Consider the following 6,999-nt stretch of genomic DNA (forward strand, 5'->3'; position numbering starts at 1 on the left):
TCTAAAAACTACACTAATAACAAAAATAAAAAATATGTAATAACAATTAAAAAAAGTCAATAAAAATTTTTCGTCATTCCGGATTTTCCGAATCTGTCGTATTTCGGTGGAAAAAAATTTTATGGAACTGTCAGATAATTTTTTCCGAGTGCACAAAGTGCAGATCATTAAGGATCTCAAAGGATTTTGTTTAATTAAAAATTGGGTAGTTGAATGGTTTTTCATTAGCTGGAAATTGAGAGAAAAAAGGAAGAGAAATTATTAATAAAAAGTCATGTTTTGTGTAGCTATATGTGTCACGAAAAATGTGCTTGATTGCGCGATGATTGTTCATTAAAATTCCAGAGTTAATTAAGGGATGGGGATAATAAAGAGCGGGAGAAGGACAGAGCGGGTGAATTTCAAGGTGAAGAGATGAGAATAATCATGGAAAAAGGTGTCCGCAGAAGACAGGGGGAATTATCCCGACTAAAAGAGCCACGGGGGTTGGTACTTCATTCATGAACGTATTTTATTGTTTCAAGTACAAACACCGAGACGGGTGAGTAAGGAGGGTCCGGATAATAACACGAGAGGAACCGGAAGGCATAAACCTCGGTGCAACAGTACAACTGTATTGCAGACACTCCTCAGACTAAACTATTTCCACTTGAATAAATAAAAGAAAATCGCTTGAGCGTTTAAAAAAAAAAAAGAAATTGCAACTTTGTTAATAAATTATGAAATTTCTCACGTTTTCAGAATAGAATAAATTCAATGAGAATCGATCAATCGAAAATTTATCTTTCGGTATGATTCGTCGGGATTAATTTTTTGAAAAGATAGTAGAACCCTTTGGGGCCTTAGAGGACTCCCATTGGTCGATGGAGTTGGATAACTTAAGATTTCGCCACGCCCCTTTGTAGTCTCGACTTCCGGCAACACCTATAGGGATTACCCCTGACTCCCCTCAAAGTTTCTGCCCCTCTCTCAGGGCTGACCAAAATTCACAACTATTTCTTTTTTTTTTTAATTCATTTTTTTTGCGGAAGTGCTCGTGCAATCGGCCAGAAAAATTGAAGAATAATTAATTTTTTTCTCGTATTGTTTTTTTATTTCATCTTTATTTGTTTTTTTATGGGAGAAGAGAGAAGAGAGAGAGAAACATATACAATCAGGTGTAAATAATGAGTGAATCAATGAGTTGAAGATAAAAATAATATTCCAAACGAATACTTCTCGTAATTTAATTTATTTATCACGATTTAATTGGCAGGAGTAATTTTTCATGCGCAGGAAATGTAGGTCACATTTTGTTGATGCTCTCACAAATGAATAATCATGAATTCTTGAATTAAATATTATGATTCAATTGAAAAATTCTCGAACAGAATCTTATGCCCCACATTCCATCAATTGCGTTATTCCGCGATTTCAGCGTAACACTTCGCAGTAACTAGATTACGCTGACCGAGTGATAAAAAAATTAACAATCCCTGAATTATTCGAGAGGCACTCAAATAATTTTCCGATTAATAAAATTCAACAATTATTTAACAATCCATTAGCAAAACGGTGAAAAAATTCAAATTGATTTTGACTATGATCTAATTTTCAAAAAATCTCGAGATCTAACGGAGACAGCGAGATTTTCATAATGACCTTTTTTAAAGATCCAATTGAGATTTTTAAAAAAGGTTATTACAAAAATTTCGGTATCACCCTCATTTCCGGAGATATTCCTCATTAACTCCCTGAAAAAATTCTTAGACTTATCCTAAGTTGTTGTTATCCTTACCCATTATATTAAATAATTACCCATATAATACCCAATATATTAAATTCCATTTATTACACATTATTATCCAAAAATTAGTCCATACTCAATTTACTTGAAATAATAATAATTATTGCAAGGAATGAAATACCGCAATCCGATAAATCAATTTCTCGGTTTAAATTCTTGAAATCGTAGTGATATTTAATTGATTGGAGTAATTACCGCGGCATCAAATTGCCCTCATGACTCTTTTAATTCCTCCTGAAGATTATTTCGCTAGTTGAAGTATCTGGCTTCACGATACACCACGAATTAAATAAAAATGAGGAAACAGCCCCAATTACCATTCTTACTGGGGTCGAGTGACCGAAAGGGGAAAGGAGATTCAAGCGTAAACCACGCGATAAAACTGACCACTTCGAGGTGAACCCTCACCTTTTTCTCTTTTCTCCTCTAATTTATATTTTTATTACTGCATAACTCGCGAAAAACAATTCATCCTCTCCATCTCATCTTCTCACAAAAAAAAAATTTTTCCGTAATTAACTACTCACTTTTCGCCACCATGAGCGCCTAATTAATCGCTAATTACCACTGCTAATAGCGTTTCAATCAATTCTGTACAGACCAATTCTGAAATCAAAATAATATTACAATAAAAATTAATAGGGAGTAATTCTGGTATTTATGAATGCATCCATTCATTATTAATTATAACTCGTTCATTCAATCGTTCTTATTATTTCAATGAATTATATAAATAAATTATATAAAGTATCCCGGGTAAAAAAAATTGTTATCGGAATATTTTTTCCAAATTCTCAAAATATTTCTGGAAAAGTTGTTGGAAAATTTTTCTTTTGAAAAAAAAAATCGGGAAACAAAACTATTGTATTTTGGGGAATGTTTTGAAATATTTTTCAAAAATTTATTTCGGAAGATTTTTTTTCTAATTTTCTAGAAATTTTTGCGAATATAATTTTTTCTTTTAATTATTTTATGATTTTCTTTCTTTTTTGATTTTTCCATATTCTCAAAAAAACGCCATTTAAATTATTAAAAAAAATTCCTATTCAAATTTTTGAAACATTTTTCAAAACCTTAAAAATAAAATTATTTATTTACCGATTTTTTTTTTGTTTCAAAAAAAAAAATTTCTGAAAAGTTCTCCAGAAATTTTTTGAAAGTTTGGAAAAAATATTCCTATTACAATTTTTTTTACCCGCACTCACACAATTGAAGTTTTATTTTTTTTTTAATGCTGTAATATTATTTCATTTATGAGATGAATTCGCAATAATCAGCAGCTGGACCAACGGTTTCACACTGACCAACATCTGCCAGACCGGTTTGCTCATCTCCACGATGTCCATTTCTCGTTCCACCGGTCATCATTGTCCTGGTCCACGATTTTGCGTCGTCCTGTTCCATCAGGATGCTGGAAACTCCGTTGATTGTGTCTCTCTCTCTTGCTGACCAGTTATTCCGGACATTCATTCAGACTGACCCTTTGATTCCATCGAGGGGACGTACTGGTTTCTACCCAACTTTTTCATGCACCTCCGTCTCTCATTTTTTTTTCTCAGTCCAAGTCGAGATTTCGAGTGTCGAACAGTTTTACAGGATTAATTGACATTTCGATAAAATTCAAAAGGTAAGTTCCAATTTTTTAAATAAATACAATTCTCCCAAAAAATCTCACTCGTCAATTCAATTTCTCATTTCATTCTAATTAGATACATCAATTTTTTATTAATTACTGGTATTCAGTAACTTTCTTATAAAATGAAAAGTTAATAATTGTTTTAAAATAAAACCTGTAATTAACAATTTTTTGGTGTTAATGTGTGAAATAAATGAGAAAACCAAATAAAAAAAATTGAAGAAAAATAAAATTGATTCGATTGGTTGAATTGATTGTCGATAAATTAATTGAATGGTATAGATTACTGTCTGACCGATTAAGCAAGAAATTCTCTTATCACTTGCTAGGAGATACTTTCCCCGAAGCTTGATATCTGAAGGCGTAGGTGGCACTGAGTGGTCCACCATCAAGAGCCCGGATCAATATATTATGACTTAGAGAGATTAGCAAAATGGAGGACAACGCCATTTCCAATGAATTCCTTTTCCAAAATGAGAGAACACCCCTGAGAGCAACCCCCCAAAAAAAAATAGATGAACGAGAGAGTTTCAAGTTCTTCCGGGCAATTCGATCAATCGCTGCTCAAGACATTTGAGAATTAATTCTCCAACAAATCCAGTCAATCTTAGGATACCATCTGCTCCTGAAGGAACTCCATTTATACACCGGGTACTTTCAAGAAACTTGTATCCCCAGGGCGAAGTGCCGGGTCTGTCCTTTTGTTCGGTGATAATAAGCCAGCATTGTTAAGGAACCTAGATCACTGGAGATGGACTTATTGTCCTCGCTATTCCTTCACCCGCACATCCAAATCTGGAAGATAAGAGGCCCGGGATTGTAATCAAACTCACTTTCCCTCAAACCCCGAGCACATGGACCCGAGGTTTATCGCTCGGATATAAACCCACCACCTTCCCACAAATAGTCAGCCATCAAAATGATCTGACATCAACAACTCGTTTTTAATAATTTCACAAATCCACGGGTGTCATAACTCCTGATAAATCCAGAGATTGAATCAAGGAAATCAATTATCAATCGCTCAATCTGGAATAAGAATTCCCCATTTTCTATTTTTATCACTATAATCCACGTTAACATTCATTTGTAATCAAATTAACAATAACAATCCTCGGATCACTATTATTATCACTATTTTACATGCATTACATATTTCGCGCGTTTTTTTAAATCAATTTTTAAGTATTTAAAATTTTTTTTTAATGTAGCTATTGAATTGGAATTTGGAATTTGGAATGAATATTAAATTAAAATTTCAACATAACATAAAATAGAAATGAGATTTATTTAGCGGCATGGGATCCAGTGAATTTTTCAGATCAAATATTAAAAAGTTTGGAATAATAACGACAGATGATATAATTTTCTGTTTGAATGGGCTGGATGAACCCTGAATTGTTGTTTAGTTTAAAAATGAGGAATTCACCAGGAAGTGGATGGGTCTGTGTACGAGGTCCATAGGCCAAAGCAAGTCCTCTCAATCACGACGATCTCTCCTCCCACGAGGGCGATCGTTTCGACGTGCTTTAACTTGGCAGTCGCTTGTGTCGAACCCCATCCCCTTGGCTATCTCCGTTACCATCTCCATCTTCACCTCTACCCCCTGTTTTCCTTCCTACCTTCACAAGGCCAACCTTAGTTACTTTGGCCAGGACGGCTACCGAAACCAGTATGGCTAAAGTATGAAACTCCGTTGACTCCTAGGAGAGTCCTAGGTAATCACCGAACTTCGTTACTCCCTCAGGAACGGCTTGGCCTCTTTGCCCCTTCTGTTCTCCTTCCTCTTTTGGTAGTCTATGGATTCTCACGCACACGTATACCAACTTTACTCCTGGGGGTGCACTAGTGCTTCCCGGAGGTTCTATGGCCAGATGCCAGCCGATCAACTCAAACTCCAGAGTCAATGAAAAATTTTATTCCACACGGAAACGCCTAATGAGAACGCTAATTACATACCGATTTTACAGGAATAAATATATGTTCATTAGTCGGATGGATATGATTATTATTTATTATTGTTTATGCATGTCGGTATTGGGAAATATATTTTGTATATTTGATATATCGATTCGGAAAAAAATTATACTGCAGCTTTAATTTTTTTATTATATCGTTTTTCATGCATTCATCTTGTTTTACTCCTTCGCAGATCGATTTTAATCAGAGGAAGATTAAACAAATAAATTTTACCCGGAGGAATTTTATAAAAATATGGTACCATTGAAATTTAAACGTAAATTACCCTAAAAATCTTTTAATAAATAATAAAAATGAATTATATCCCGGGGAGAATAAAATATTGAATCGAATTGTTAACAAAAACGGTTCCCGAAAAATTATGAAACGTTTCATAATTTTTATAATTCTCCAAACCCATTTAATCTCGGAAAATCCTCATTCCAGGGTAATTAAATAAATTCTATCACTCGAGTCTTTAAAAATCTTTCGACCGCCAGACTAATTATGAATAATTCAATTCTCTAACATTTTTCATTTTCTTTTTATAGGGAAAAGAGGCTATTAGCTGGAGTTGTTGAAGAGCCTTTCTGAGGAAAGTTGGATGGACGACTGGGAAAGGTTTTGGCAACGTCAAAGCCACCGCAGACTCTGGTAGGATTGCCAAATGCTCCTAAGGAGACATTATAGGCATAACTCAATATCGTGTAAGACTACCCCGACGGCCAATTCGAGGGGTGGAGACCCCTCCTTCACTCACCCCTCGAAACGACAAGATTCATCTTCATCCCCTCAGAAAGGACGTTTTTTTACCAAAAAAAAATTGCAAACAATTTCCACAATTCCCACTCAAATAATTCCGTAACTACCGATTATTAATTCGATTGATTTAATTCAATCACTCTCATTGCTCGAGCTTTACCCTTTTTTAAATTCTATTTTAATTCATATTTATTATAATGAATGCTTAATTTTCCCAATTTGATTCGATCCCGAGTTAAAAAAAATTGTAATAAGATATTTTCGATTGCCGTATACATTCCACATATTTTTCCTTCGACAAAACCACCCAATAATAAACAATCAATCAATCAATGGAGACATCTAAATCACAGGAAAATTAAATTCATCAAACCCTTCTTCATCCAACATGTGATTACCCCAGGGTCCCAACAAAAATAAAATAAATCCGAATGAAACAAGAGAAACTAACAAATCAATTGCGCAATTGGCGCTCATCACGATCAATTTTCCAATTTTCATTAGAGTCCGGTGAAAATCCATGGAAAAATCTCCGCCAGTTACATCCCTCTAAATTGGTCCGCCATATTTTTTTCGAGATTATGATTTCGCTTTCATCACAAGTCTCGAGCAGTCATGACGGAAAGGAGAGCATGAGGGTTGAAGATTGGGGGGTGGAATATGGGGTGAAATATGGGGTGGAAAAGGGGTGGAAAAGGGGTGGAAAGGGGGGAAAGGGGAGAAGGACTCGCATATCGGTCGTAAAGGGTAGATAGGGTGGTCACCCAATCAACCCCCGGCGTCGTCTTACCCTCGGCAAAGTTATCTTTCTTGTTCCTGCCCCGGAGGCTGTTAGGGCTCCTACCTCCAACTACCA

This window comes from Fopius arisanus, unplaced genomic scaffold, assembly GCF_000806365.1.
Source record: "Fopius arisanus strain USDA-PBARC FA_bdor unplaced genomic scaffold, ASM80636v1 scaffold00065, whole genome shotgun sequence".
Lineage (NCBI taxonomy): Eukaryota > Metazoa > Arthropoda > Insecta > Hymenoptera > Braconidae > Fopius > Fopius arisanus.